This window comes from Falco peregrinus, chromosome 3 (assembly GCF_023634155.1).
Source record: "Falco peregrinus isolate bFalPer1 chromosome 3, bFalPer1.pri, whole genome shotgun sequence".
Lineage (NCBI taxonomy): Eukaryota > Metazoa > Chordata > Aves > Falconiformes > Falconidae > Falco > Falco peregrinus.
Window position 1 is genome coordinate 106,641,389 of NC_073723.1, and position 15,037 is coordinate 106,656,425.

General features: G+C 51.1%; 1 long non-coding RNA gene across 1 annotated transcript in view; it reads right to left on the minus strand.

Annotated features, from left to right (window-relative positions):
• The window catches only part of LOC114012304 (uncharacterized), a 28,101-nt gene extending 18,035 nt beyond the window's left edge, over positions 1–10,066 (minus strand). The window contains exon 1 of the long non-coding RNA XR_008746637.1: positions 9,574–10,066. This is a non-coding gene — a long non-coding RNA (uncharacterized LOC114012304). The remainder of the gene's footprint in view (positions 1–9,573) is intronic.
• Between the last annotated feature and the right edge of the window lie 4,971 nt (positions 10,067–15,037).

Here is a 15,037-nt window from a genome sequence, read left to right on the forward strand (position 1 = left end):
CGCTGGCCCCTGGCCCCGCAGCCAGCCTCTCCACCATCACCTCCCGCAGCTCGGTGCCCAGGGGTCACCACTTCAGACGTGAACAGCATCTTGGTCCCTCTGCTCCCTGTGCCCAGCCGCCCGCGGCAGCGAATGGGTGGTACGGCCCAAGCTACAAGACCAAAACTCGCTCATTAACAAGCTGTTAAATAATGAATAAGTTTATATATAATTGCTTCTGTGTACACAATCTTGCATTTTTCAGAAAACTATCATCACTTTTCAGTTAGTTCCACTCGAGGAAACAAGGGCTAATGCTTTCATTTGAGCAGATGCATATTTATGATGTGCTTGTTCTGTCTGGGGCTGGGGAAAACCGGATTATTCGGCTTCCCGGCGTGCGAAAAGTGGGTGGTGGGAGTGGCGCGTGCTCGGCTGTCAAGGTTGTCCATCGGCCACCCTGGCTAAGTGGTCTCTGAAACACCTGAAAGTCTGGCCACCTTTGGGCTGGCAAGTAGGTCACACATCAGCTCGCCACTCTGAAACACCACTAGGACTCGGACTCCTGCTGCTGCAAGCACCTGTTGCAGCATTTACTATTTATCTGTTATTTATTTTGTCTCCCCAGGGTGGGGATGGATGAAGCAGGGCTGGGGAGAAAGGTGCGGGGAGGACAACAACACGAGGTGACACACATCACCTGCCGCAGTGCTGGTGCCAGGCAAAGTTCTCCTTTTCTCTGCTTTTCCAGAGCCTTGTGCTTTCCCCGCTGCCCATAACTCATCCTCCAAAACCCATTATCATCATTAAAACTGAAAATGGCCGCAGTCTGACAAGAGAAGACACCTACAGACATTCAGACAAAATGCCTGTAATTACCATCTGTGCCATCGTCACAAGCATGCGGTCAGGGGCTGTACGGGGGCAGGAGCGCTCGCCCGCTATGCCTTGAAGAAACAGCTTTCAGAAAAGCTTTTGGCCTCTGCCATTGTGGGGTGCTGCAAGGTGCCTCGATCGCTGCTGAAATGAGCCATCGAAGGGGCTGTTGGAGTTTTTTGGGTGCAAAGAGCCAGCAAACAGGAGGGTTTCAGAAGAGCTGCATCCCCATGGAAGTGGCGGAGGTGGCTGGCTCTGTTGTGGGGTGCAAATCCATGCCCTTGGAATGATGTGCCTCAGCGCTGCAACAGCTTGATGCCAAAGCAACCTGAAATGAGCTTTTGATCTCAAAATATTCTTTCCATTTTACACAACTCTGTGACATGTGGCTCCTTAGCTGCCGCATTCTAAGAAGTCCTACAGCAGCCTTGGCTTGCTGTGGAAACCAAATATTTTGACTTTGCTGTTTATTCCTGTTTTTTTAAAGTGTGTTCTGAGTGAATAATAAATATGTTTCTAAGGCAGCTGGTGCTTCTTCCTGTAACGCACAAGGTAAGGTAGAAGCAAACATATTTGCTTTTGCTCCATCTATTTATACAATAATAGTAGTTGCGCTTTATAACAGCAAAAAAAAAAGTAATTACTGCACACGTTCTCACAAGCCATAATTAACACAATGTTTAAGCATACACTTAAACACATCACTGTTCAGTAGCAGTTTTGTTGTGGGCTCTGCAAGGGCTGCCAGCTGCTGGCTGAACGGGGGCAATGCCCTTCCCAGTTCACCTTGTGCTGATTGAAAGCCGACATTCACACACCTTGAAAACCTGGACGTTATTTTTATCCCAACCGGTACGTGGTTGCAACAAGTCTCAGCCACCGTAAGAGCTGCATCTTCCTGCAGAGGCGTTTGCAGGGGGGAGAATGCCAGAGGAAGGGCGAGGATGAAGCTGTGGGTGTTTGCCTACCCCAAGTGGATGCTGCCCTGAGGAGCATCTTCCGATGGAGCTCCCCATCCTTGGCTGAGGGAGGAGGAGATGCAGATTTAATCTCATCTGAAAAACCGCAGAGGGAACTGGCAATGTCACCGGCCACCAGCACAGCACTCTGGGCACCGCGTACAGCATTTGGTAGCAGTACAGCATCAGTTCCTGTATTGTGGAGAAGTCACAGAGCAGGCATAAATACATTAGTGCAAGGCACCCAGGCATGGCAGTCACTCCTCCTTGGCTCTAGCCACCTTTATTCCATTAGCCGTGACTTTCAAAGCCGGGGAACATCGTGCCAGTGAAAAGCCAAGCACCAAACCAGCAGCTGCCATGCCCTGAGCCTGAAGCAGCAAGGCACAGATCACAGCAGGGGAAGCAACCTGACCTTCCTTCTAACCCCCTCCTTTCAGCCTGTGCCCACCAAGTGCAACGGAGGTAGACGGAGGCTTTAAAAAGAACCATCTTACTCACTTGCTTGTAATCAAGGCTTTGCTAATCCAGGAGATTTTTTGCTTTTTTTCTGTTTTTTTCCCCTTTGTATTGGCAATAACATTAGCTCAGTGAAACCATAATTAAGATAATTAGATGAGTAATTTTCTTATTAACAGATTGTAACCTTTTCAACAGGCTTTCCTGGGTTTCCCCCCTTTGAATGCAAGCTCCGTGTGCAGAAGCAGGAAAGGGTTGTCTGAGGATGGGGTCAAGCGGCGTGACCTGCACCTCTGCGCTCTCCTCCATCAGCAGGGCCAAGCTCGTGCTTGATTCCCTGCTGCTGTGCCTGGGGAGGAGCAGCTGAGCCCACCACCACGCCGGTCCTGGGGAGGGTGGGCATCCCCGTTTGGGGGCTCAGGGAGCACCGGTGTGGAGCGGGGAGCTAGAGCCAGGCATAAGCTGCTCTATTTACATAAGCTTCTGTCGTCTTACCCCTCAGTCTAAGGTAGTTGGATGATGTACTCCTTTGTCAATCCCGTAAGTAGCTGGAATTTAATTCCTGACTTAATATTTCCCTGGATGAGTATTTATAATGAACTGAAGCAAAAAGATCATCTTCCTTGGTGGAAGTGGAGCAAGCAGCTCATTGCAGATACTCCTGGAAGTGCAGAATAAGAAACTGGGGCCAAAAGGTGCGATCTGCACTCCAGGAAGGGGCCAGAGCTGCCGGGGTGCAGCCAGGAAAGCCAGTGCTGCCAGCAGCCTCCCCGCATCATCACACGTGCAGCTTCCCACTGCCGTGACCGGTGAGTCGGGATGGAAACAGCACTGAAATCACTGGATAGAAAATTAAAAACTCCTGGCAGAATATGCCCCCATCTTTCACTTTCAGGAAAAACAGCTGCTGCTTGTACTCGGGAGACTCAACTCCACTCTAGAATAAATTCAGCATTGCCCTTTTCCACTCTGAACGTAGACTAGTCTTTTTTTTTTTTTTTCCTTTCAGTTCTCCCAGTCTGCCCGAAAGTAGGTGATACACAGGCCACGAATGACTCTTCTGACCTGTGCAGGGCAGGCTGGTGTTTACACCAGGGCACGGGCTGCAGGGGCTGAGACCTACCCACAGCCGGGGTGGGTGATGTGCTGCCACCTCACAAGATCCCTCCAGTTCCCTGTGGCTCCGTGGCCTCTGGCAGCAGCATGCCAGTGTGGAAGGGAGATGCCAGGAGCACTGGCACCAGCATGGCTTGCGTTTGGCGGGTCAATCCTGGGATGCACAGGCATCCTTACTCAGTGCACTTTGCTGAGGTTTCCATGCTGGCAGAGCCACAGCACTAATTGGCTTCATTAAGGCACAGAATTCCTGTGATTGGTAGCGTACCTGCTGGGAGGGATGCAGATGTCATTTCAAATCATCATTGTCTCATGGCAAAGGGACTGCATGCTCTGGCACCAGGATCTCTGCACTGAAGGGCTGCAATCCACCCACAGCCCAAACCCACGCTGGCAAACACATCAGGATGTGCAAGCGGGAAGGCAGCAGCCCTGCTGGCTGCTGGCTCTGTAATTGCTGTCACAGCTGACAGCAAACCCCTCCAGCCACATAGAAAGGGAGAACCGAGAGCCCAGCACCAGGTTGGGCTGTGCTGGCTCCCTGTGGACCCCAGCTGTGGGCACTCAGCACCGCGGCCCTCGCCTGCCGGCTGCCATCCCGCACCAGCACTGTACCACCGGGCTGCCCTTTGGCCAACACTTCAAACCTCCCCGAATCCTACCCATGACTCAGCACTGCATCCAAACATTGGAATCATCTTTATTGCTGCTGTGGTTTCCCAGAGCTGCCCGAGAGGAAAAGAACCTGCAGGTAATTAACAAGGGACTGACGGCCTCTTGCTTTTCCCACCCTTTTCCCTTCAATCACAGACGGGGTCTGGCTTTTCTGCAACCTGCATATTTCTAAGGAAAACACCAAAGTGAAGTCTCAACAGCTCATCACGATGGGAAATCGCTGCCGCCCTCACCAGAGGAAACAGCTGGTTGTTTCCCCAGGGCAGTTTCCCCTTCTGCAGTGCTCAGTTGCCTGAGATATCTTACTGTGGTATTAAAAAAACATGGATAATTAGTGCTGTTCACCATCATAATAGTTTCGAGAATCAGCATCCCTACTTTCTGCAAGAAACATATCCCCAGGCAGTTTCCTTTGCATATAAGCACACAAAAAAGTTCAAGTGAGGAAAAATCATATTGGCAAAGTACATTTATATAGAGGAATTATTCTGAAAATTCCTGAGTGTCCAAACTCATTGCAGGAGGTTTGAATTATAGAACTATAAGCAACAAGTTCATTTTGATCCTCCAGGCTAAAAAGTTATAATTACCGCCTGCACCATAGAACTGGCTTTTAATTAAATAAGCCTCAGAAGGGAGGAAGATTTGCAAGGACCCTCCCTCGCTTACATAAGGCAGTCGGCCTGAACAGCCACCACCAGGGATGCTGTGATGGCTCCTGAGTGAATTCCATTAAGCGAAATTTCCAAGAAAGGAAAGGGGAAAATGGGAAATTAGGCAAGTAGACAGCCTGTGGCCAGTGGCTCAATCTCATATTTGGTGGTGCGAAGAGCTATTGCAGCCAGATGAGCTGGCAAGATGGTTGGTGTTGGTGAGTGAAGCTGCATTTCTGGGTCTGCGGTACCCTGGGTTATGCCGATAGCAGCTGCTGCAAGCACTGGGCAGCCTGCTCCCCCTGCATCTGGGCATGGGTGTCCTCCCTGGTGGGACCCGGCCTGAGCACACACTGGGAAGGCAGCATCTTTGCAAGGGCTGGCTTGGAAACCATTGCTTCTACTTTCCAAGTCTCCAGAATAGCCTGGCCATATGTCACGCTACCTGTTGCCCGTATTATAATAGGCCAAGTTTATTCACAAGAAGCATATGTTGCGGTACCGAGTGTGGAAATGCCACCTCTCACAGTTGTCTCTTTCTTCGCACTTTAAAAAGGCTGTAGGAAAAGATGACATATGGCACCTCAGCTTATGACGGTTTAATCGACACTGGTAGGGCCAGGGAAAATAGAGCAGAGTGGCGTTCCCCAGGGCAGGCGCCCACACCCGGTCCCACCAGGATGCTGCCTGCTGCCTCCTGTGCCCGCGGGTGCCGTTACCTGCGGGCGTGTGCAGTGCCAGAGCCGCCCTGGCCAAACCGCAAAGCATCCACTGGCGCTGGGTGATAAAATAAGCCAATTAACAGGCTCCTTCTTGTCAACGCCGAAGCTGAACCTCTAGTTCTTCAAATACATAATTAAAGCACGCGTGCATAATTACAGAATTTTCTTCCACTTCAGTGATGGCAGAGGTCTGGCAGGTGCTTATGTCAATGTCATTGTTTCCACTTTGTGTTCGTCTGAACCCGGGCGCAGCCTGAGCAAGGGGCTGAGGGAGGTCAGCGTGGCCAAGGGCAGAGCCAGGGGCTCACCACCAAGACCCCTGTGGCAGGGGCTTTGCCAGTGCCCGGGGCTGGCACTTACAGGGCTCCCAACTGGGGAACGCTCCAGGCAGCACTGAGGCTGACGGTGCCTCTGGAATGACAAAACTCTCCCACTTGCTGTCTCTGAGAAAAGCAAAAAGTCGTGAGAGGTTTTATGAGTGAGTGATGGGAACCGTGCTTTCGCTGGATTGGGAGGGGACGGGGACGGCTGTCAGCACAAATACTTTGTGTAACTGGGGAAGCAAATGCTGCTATTTTCCCTTAATATCCCAAATTATCTGCAAATGCCATTGCTGTCATAGTCTATAAATACTGGCTGTTCTCAAAGCCTCCTTCTCAACAGCCCTCCCCAAAGCCCACTCCTCCCTCCAGACCGTGCACCAAATCTCACTGTTCCCTTTCCAGGGGCGACAAACGGCACGAACAAAACCAGTACGGGAATGTGAAGACCCAACTCATCATGCCCCAGACCTGGAGATGGAAAGCTGGAAAAGCTCTGGCTACAGGGAAGCCACAGATCACGGGAATACATCCATCTCTGCAAAAGCACCTTGGGGAGGTGATAGGCACCCCATAATCACCGCTTTATTCCAAGGAAAAAGAGCTTTCCATCCTGACACTGAGCCAGCAAGAAAACAGAGCCCCCACTGAGGCTGGCTGCGCAGTCGGGGGTCCAGCAGTGCCGGAGCCAAGCCTGGGAGTCACCTGCAGCAGTGAGCCGAGCCCAGGGTGGGAAGCACTGCCTCCGGAGCAAACCAACCAGTGTGCCCGGAATGGCCATTGTCCCTTCTCCAGGCGGAACCATCACTGCTGAGGATCTTTGCAAAAATTAGTTCCTGTAAGATCTGAGGAATCTTTCTGCTTCTGCACTGAGCACTGGGAGTGAGCCTATAAATCCAGTTAGTCACACTCGCTGGATTACATTGGACCTTGTACTTCTGCTTTTATTAACAAGATTGTTTACTATATAAGAAGCTTTATATAACTGTGAATCATGGGTGATTTGTAGGACTGCACAGATGGGAGTTGCCAACCATCCGTTTTGTCTGTGCTCGCATCAACCTCCCGCTCCCAGCCCAAACCTAAAAAATAAATAAAAGCCTTGCTGTGGTAATTAAATGTCTGGCTCTAACCCACTTCTGTGGTGCTCTCGGTATGGGACTTGAGTCTGATATTCCAGTTTAACACGTGGGTTAGCATCAGTGCTGATGCAGGGATTGGGTTATCCCCAAAAAGCGTTGGCCATCCCACACCTCTCCCTTGATGAGATCCCTTGGGAGTGAGGGGAGACGTGCCAGACAGGAGACTGCCGCGCCCCAAAGCCATCAAGGCTGTCAAGTGGCGACAAAGTAGTTACCAGCTACCTCATCTATAACGTGCGGGGACTTGAAGGCAAAGTCGCCAGGACTGAATGATGTGCTGCCCGCAGAGCGCCCATTAGTCTTGCCCAGTGCCATTAGATGTCTGTTTTATCACAACAGAGGAACCTCCAGACTCCCCCTAATGCTCTCTGGGCTTCTCTCTGCATCCCTTCTTCCCCTCAATTTACACATCTTTTTAAGTAACTCTGCAAAATGGCATTTACGTAGCCGAGGCTAAGCGTTGGTACAAGGTGACAGGTGGATAGGAAGCATCAGTTAATATCTCTAGCAGTTCACTGCATCATTTTTGGTAAAGTGCTGATCTTTACAGAGGAGTTTGTAGATCTAGCACAGCAGTGTTAATTTAAAATTCATGTACGATTTCTCAGTGAGGTGACAGGACCCATGCCTGGGGCTCAGCGGGGCTCCTACAGCTCACCCCCCCCCCCCCTCCCCCCCAGGCAGCTGTGGCATGGCTCCCATGCAGGCTGCCAGCGCTGGCACCGTCCTCCCACCTGCCTCACCGGGACCAGCATGAGTGGAAAGCACCAACCCGCGCGAGCCTTTCCCTTTGTACACAGGCAGCCTCAATCCTCAGACAGAGTTAATTCGTTTACCATCATTTATTTTACCTATCAATCTCCGTGAACTTAACTGATAGCCTTGTTGCTCTGCCACAGCCCCGCATAACTCATTGTGTCGGCACATCCACACAATGAGACATCATCCAAGAGCACGGCGGTGGTGTTCGGGACGAAGGCAGGTTGAACAGCCAGACTAGCTCCGGGCTGAAGACGACTTGCAGGGAAAACATCACAAAAAGACAGGATAAACACTGGCTCAGCCTTATTGAGCAACAGGGGGACCTGCGGACCCCCAGAGCCAGGGCGAGCCGAGCCAGGCAGGAGCTGCTGCCTCCCCGCAATGCAAGTCATATCAAAGCGCATGCTCCCTGTGAATTCCAGGAGTCTTTGGGGAAACACGTGAGGCCTTCCCAGCCCCGTGGGCTGGCTCCGGCAGACCCACTCAGCACTGCCAGTGTTGGGAGTCACACTGCAGATGACGACAGCAACAACTTTGGGATCCTTGTGAAACAGCCTGCGCAGCTATTTATTATTACACTAGATTTGGACCACGGATTTAGATATGCGTTGAGTCTGAGCCTCCAAGCAAAGAGTGCTAATTAGCACATGCAACAGAGCCAGATTTTAATTAAACACAGCTTAGTGAGAAGGACCTGTTATAGACAACTCTCCTTGTAGGAGAGAGATGGGTGCAGAAGCGTTTCAGAGCAGGACCGAGTTCAAAGGGGAGGAAGGCACTCAGCCTGCCTGGGTCGTTGCCCCAGGATGAGGGTCCTGCAGCAGGAGGGCTCAGCCTGGGGCAGGGTGGTGGGTGGGCACTGCTACCCTCCCAGGGGCCAACCCCGAGCCAGGTACCCACATCGCTGGGACCGAACAGAATGGTGGGGCTCCTGCTGTCTGCACCCCTGCCTCTCCTGCCCACACTGCCTCCTCTGCTAACCACAGGCCCTTCCTTGCCATTGCAAATAACCAAACAGGCAGCACGGAGGAGGGAATAATATTAATATTAAAAAGGCATTTATAGTTTTAATCAAGCTTTGGGGGGGAAAGACAGCTTAACATGGCACTTTACACAGTTGATAAAATGTTTGACATTTACTGGTGCCTGTAATGAATCTTGTCTCGATTTTTTCTTTTGAAATGCCACTCCAGATACTCTATCTATCTGTAGGGTTTAAAAAGCACTTATCCAACAAAGTGTTATCACGACTGGGAATATGAAAGGGTGGCCCGGCAGAGCACCGCCAGCTGCCGGGTTCACTGGCACCGGAGTGAGCACTGCAAGGAGTTTGCAGCAGAAGGGGAGAGCCAGGGCATCTCCTTGGCCCCACCGTAGCACAGCCCAGCAAAACACCACTATTTTCCCACTGGTTTCATGACACTCAAGGGGGGGTCCCCAGTTTCCTGACTTACTCTGCTCAGTTTGCTCCCAGGACACAACTCCCAGCTCTGCCCATGCCCCCTGGGTCCCCCTTGCACTCATCCCCCAGCCAAACCCTCCCTTTGTTCCTCTTACAGATGACAGCCCCGGGATATTTGCTCAGTCACCCGGTACCCAGCAACCAAAAAGAGATGCCAGCCCCAGAAAATGGCACATTTTCCTTTGCTGCCACCCTCTCTTTCCCCCTCACGTGTTTTAATGACGTCAGGGAACATGACCCTGGCAGCAAAGTTGGCATTAGCCTTCGAAATCCGCTCTTCCATGTTGGTTTGGAAAAAGGCATCCCACCTTGGGATCATGGCTTTACTCTTTGGCAAACCCTCCTCCTGGTGCCAAAATGCAATTCAGGCTTTATTCTGTCAATCCTTTCTTTTCCACAATGTTTATATTTTGGCAAAAGAAGCGGCAGCAATGTGGGATTGACTCACCCAGTGGCTCCAAACTCTTCTAACACCTCCCTGGAACCCCATCAGCCTTTCAGGAATATTAGGAGCTGAGCAGCTATCGCACCACTGCAGCATGGCATGCAGGGCTTCAGGCTTGGATGCAGATGAGCACCGAGCTCCTGGGATCAAGCAAACCCAAGGGTTTTGGAGGTGAAGGAGGCTGGAAGTTTACTTCATCCCACCAGAAGAGAGGGGATGAGCCATCCTGCCGGCTCCTGCCCGCTGCGGGCCAAGCCCCGACCTTGGCGGCCCAGCTCTGCCCACAGGCAGGATGCAGCGCAGCGGCAGGGGCTGTGGGTTTTATCACTCCACGGCAGTTGTCTTGTGTAAATACAGCGGACGCTCCACAGCTACTAAACAGGCATTTATCTAAAGAGTGTTTCTGCTCCTGTCCTGGAAGGACACTGCGGTGGGAAGTATCAGCAGCAAACACACAGGCAGCCTTTCCTGGCTGCGCAGCTCCATCCCAGGCTTCCCTTTGAATAGGCAGTTGAACGTCTTTCTCTTCTCTCTTCTCTCTTTTTTCTTTTTCTTTCTTTCTTTTTTTTTTTTTTTCCAGAGGAAAGGAATGAATTATTCTATGAAAGTTAGTGCCTGTCTCAGGAGCCTGGTATAGAAAATTAGGTTTTAATAGCTTCAAAATTGAGGTTCTTTGGGTCAATAGGACAAGATTCTGCCAGTGAAATGACAGACCCATAAAGGGAAAAAAAAGCGCAAATATTTTGTTACTCATCAGAGAGTCACAGTCCAAAGATAGCAGGCAGGAGCTTAAAATACTGCTGTACTCTTCGGGCTACTGTAATGTTTAGTCATAAGCTCCTTTTTTCTCTTGTTGTCTGTATAAATATACACATATTAACTTTGGGAACAGAGCACTTGGCTTTCTGTCCTTGGACGTGCCTGTGAATTCCTGAAGTTACCACTGGAATTGGAAAGTTTGCTCTAAAATAAAAGCATTCTGCCTTTCCTGATCGCTTCACAGCTGCTGCTCTCGGATGCTTCCTGCCCGTGAGCCGGGGCCCTGAGGATGCACGGTCAGACAGAGCAGCTCACCGACAGCCAGTGCAGGAGCCAACCACAGCTTGTGGCACTCGGTGCTGAGTCTCTCAGGTGTTGGAAGGCCACGAGCTGCTGCAAAGAGAAAAGCTGCTAATTCAGCCGGCAGTGAAACTGCTTCAGCTCACGCAGGATGGAAAACTTCCAGAGAACTTCTGCCAACGAGTACTGGAATTATTGACTCGTTATTAAAAGGATGAATAGATTACAATTATTTCTAATTTCATATTCAGAGATCATTACCGTCCTTAAGAAGGACAGATAGGGAGCCCTTGAGATCCTGCAAGTTACTTTAAATATTCATAGGGCCCAGAGAAATTTCTCATAGTTTGGACGGGCTGTGATGGGGAAAGTGCCTCCAGCTGAAGGGACTGGGCTGCTTCTCCCCTGACAGCCACTGGTTCCTGATGGAGCATCCCAGCCCAGGCACTGCTGTGCCAGTCACCCAGGGCTCAGCAGCCTGCACCAGTGGCAGCACTGGCCTGGCACTCAAAGCTAATACCCTGTCAAGGGACTGTCCACCGGAGGCAGGCACCTCAGTGTTTTTTCCTGGTCACTTGCTGCTTTGTGCCTGTTCCAGGTTTTAGCTGTGGTGAGGGGAGACAGAGGAAGGCCACGGCACGCACGTTCTCGCCCTGATACACATCAGTTCGCTTGCACCGCTGCTGTGGAAACATATCCCGAAGGCTCCCAAAGCAGCTTTACCACTGTAGAGTAACACAGACACGGCTGCTGCTCCACTGGCTGTGAGTTTCCTCTCGTGAGTGCCAGTCCCATCTGAGCTTCCACTTCTCCAGACCGATGCACAGAAACTAATGAAATTACCTCCGCAAGCCTGCTAAGGGCTGCAGAAGCTGTCAGCTCGGGCAAGCTCCCAGGGAAATCCACAGGCTGAATTTTTCTATAGGCCTTTTATTCACGAGTGGCACCAGGTCGTCCCTTCTACATCCCGTGATAAGGCTGGAAACGCTCCCCAGAGTGGAGAACGGATGATCTTGGGTTTCTGCTCACAGCACGCCTGGACTTGCTGAGCAGGCAGCACGCCTAGCTGCCTGGCGCCTCATGCTAGCAGGATGCTTTAGCAAAGGCTCTCTTCTAGGTCTTTCCTCAGCCTTTCTCCAGGAAGAAATAAAGCTCAGATAGTCCCACCATTCTGTCAGCAGCAATAGAAGCAATCTTATAATTACCTAAGCCAGAAGCTGCCTTTTTTCCCCCCTCTTAATATCCATTGGCATAGGAACTGAAGGAATAGAAACACTTGCTAAGGAGATATTTAGTAATATGAAAAGACTTGGAAATCCACTGTTGATGCAAAAACCATACACCCCAAAACTGAAGCAGTTCCTCGTATCTGTCTTAGCCCACCCAACCCATCACTGAGCTGTACAGCAGCAGTGGAGGGCAGGCAACCGAGCAGTGGGTCAGGCTGGGTCCAGGCTGGCAGCTGCCCGCATTTAGGCCAAAGCTGATTTGCTCCATCGCTTCCCCCCACGACTGCTAAATCAGTACATGGCAATGAGTGTATTCACGTTCCTGGTGTTTCCCCACTCAAAGTTTACAGCTGTGCTAAAGACCTCCGTGGCAGAATCACCGCTGCTCCCGTGGGACAGCACCATGCCTGGTGATGTGCTGAGCAAGGGACCGGGACACATCGCCCGGCGAGAGCCGCTCTCCTCCCACCATGGGCGAAGGCATGCAAAGGAATGTGATGGGGAACCAGTGGTGTATGCCCTGAATTACGCCTACCACGCACGCTTCCCTAATGTACAGAAATATCACGTTGCTTTAACTATTGCACCGAACTTCTGTCCTCCAATCAATGCCCAATTTCCTTCCAAGGATAAAGCTGTACATTATTTTTGGCTGACCAATTCAGCTCAGGGCACTCTAATTTTCCCCTGTGCACTCAGAGGACAAATGCTTCACCGTGATTGCCTCAGAGCAATGACAGAACAAGCACATTTCTAATGGCTGGCATAGCGCATACAAAATATATTAAATGTATTAACTTTGGCACTTGCTGGGTCTCAGGAGAAGCTCTCGGAGCTGCTCATGTGCTTTGCCTCTGCTCCCCCAGCTCCTTTCTGCTCTCCTTCTCTGCCTGGAAAATTCTCTGTCCCCGAAACTGTGGCTGGCTCGAGGACACCAACATTTGCCAGCAGCTCATCTCTGTGCCCCACTGGGAGCTGCCCTGAACCACTCGGTGGGCAGGAGAGGCCAGTGAGGCTCGCAGATGGTGCTCAGCCATCCCAGTGCGGCAAAGCAGCTGAGCGGTGCGGGCTGGGAGATGCTCGCTGCTCCCGGGCGCTTGCACGATACTGGAGCCAACACATGAGCAGAGCGAGGAGCATGGGAATGCATCCAGGACAACATGACCAACTGCTCTCTTGGCGCAGTAACACCCATATGCGTAATGTCCAGATGCTTAAAGCCTGGCCGGGACCTGCTCCAGGCTGAACTGCCAGGAGCCAGGCTTTTGGAGCAGCAAGGTGGGGGACAAGTCGAGTGGGAAATCACCTTCTTGCCCCGATGTCGGGGGGTGAACCGGGCAGCTGCTGTGCAGCAAAGCTGGTGGCAGGGCAGGACCACCCAGTGATGCCCAGCAGGGAAACACGTGGGGGCTTTCCCACTGCCCTGCCCAGCATCCCAGCTAGAAACAGGGCTGTGCTGACCTGAGGAGCAGCCACCAGCTGCAAACCCACCCGGCCCCTGCATGGGAAGCGATCCTCAAGGCTCATTCTCTGGCCACACGCAGCCCGGGATTGTATTATGTTTTCAGTAAAAAAAGTGCTGCAAGATAATGCCCTGAGCGGCATCTGCCACGTGGACTGCTGCTGTGAAGATGGGAAAATTGCCCTTTGTTCTTCAGAAATAAATCTGAGGGAAAGCCCTTTATAAGCAGGCAGCGTTCTCTGGGGGCTGCCAAGGACTTCACAGGCATCACCATGAATAACAGTTTATCTACAGAGTTTCATTCAAAATGAAGCCTCAGACATGGCCTAAAATTATGGGGACACTGTGAAAATGGCTTTATAAACTATTGCTTTTTCCTCTATGCGGATCAGCAAAGTACAGGCCAGACAAAAGGCAGCTGAGACTCTAAATGTAATAAATAAGTCAGCGGAGCTGATAAAAATAAAGGATGAAATATAATTCAGCCATTCGGTGACAGATCCCATCTTAGCTGTGATATAGGGTCTGTTGAAACTGTCATTGCTTCAGGAAATTAAAGAATGAGCCCATTAGTAAGGATATTTAAAGATGTTCATATTAAGATTATGACTTCCCAGACTCAGCCCGTGTAGGGAACTTGCTCTATTTGAAAGTCATTTTTCACAGTCCCTTTTCAGTCCTGCTCCTAAAACCCAAAAATTGTTGGGAGGGGGTCACAGAACGAGGTGGGAATGGGGTTATGTGGGTGCCTTGCCTGGCGTGGCTGGATGCAGCACCCAGCTCAGCTGGTGGGTGGCCACAACAATGGGAATAACCCGGCCTAAACCTAAAGAGAACGTACACATGGGCAATTGGTCCCGGGAGAGGGACCCTAACCACTGCCCCCCATCATTCCCCAGCACGGCAGCACCAGTTCCCCAGGGCTACAGCTGAGGTGTGCGAGCCCCTCGCACGCACATGTGAGACCCTTGCATGCACACGTGAGCCCCTCACATGCTCCCTCACCTCTTGGGAGCCACGAGCAATTGCTGTCACTTGCTTCCACTTCCAGCTACCAAAGCAAACAGGGTTGCTGGCAACAATGGAGCAAAACGCATCAGAAAAGCAAATAACCAGCGGCTGTGAAGTGCGACGGGGAGAGCTGCAGCGAAGGGCGTGTGTGTGTGTGTGTGTGTGTGTGTGTGTGTGTTTGTGCCTGAAGGGTGAGGGGATGTCACTTAAAACAGAAAAACAATGGTTAAAAAAAAGGTGAAGGTCTCTAGTCCCGGAATGTTGAAGAACTGATGGGTAATTGTAATTAGCTTTCAGAATTTTTAATTATAGAAGGGGGTATAAATAATCACAAAGCACAGCTTCGCTAATGAGAGTCCTTGTGCTAAGAAACACAGGGATGCGTTTGTTAGGGAGACTTTGAAAGCTCTGCTGTTAATTAGGTGTCTCACAGCCAGCAGGGTTTCAGGAGAAGGAGAAACATGTATACATTTAAATCAGGCTCATTGTGAGAGGTATCCAACATCAATTATGGGATAGCAGGGTGCTAAAATGAACGCGCTTTGTAATTAGCAAGTAGATCTGAAAGGCAGAGAAGAACCTTTGCTTCCTTTTCAGGTGCCTGCTAGAGGTATTTAACATTGGTCAGGCCCTGGGGGAGGAGTAGAGGTGACTTGCCTTCCACACATGCTAGAGAGCATCTCTGGGTGGGCTCCGTCAGGCAGGC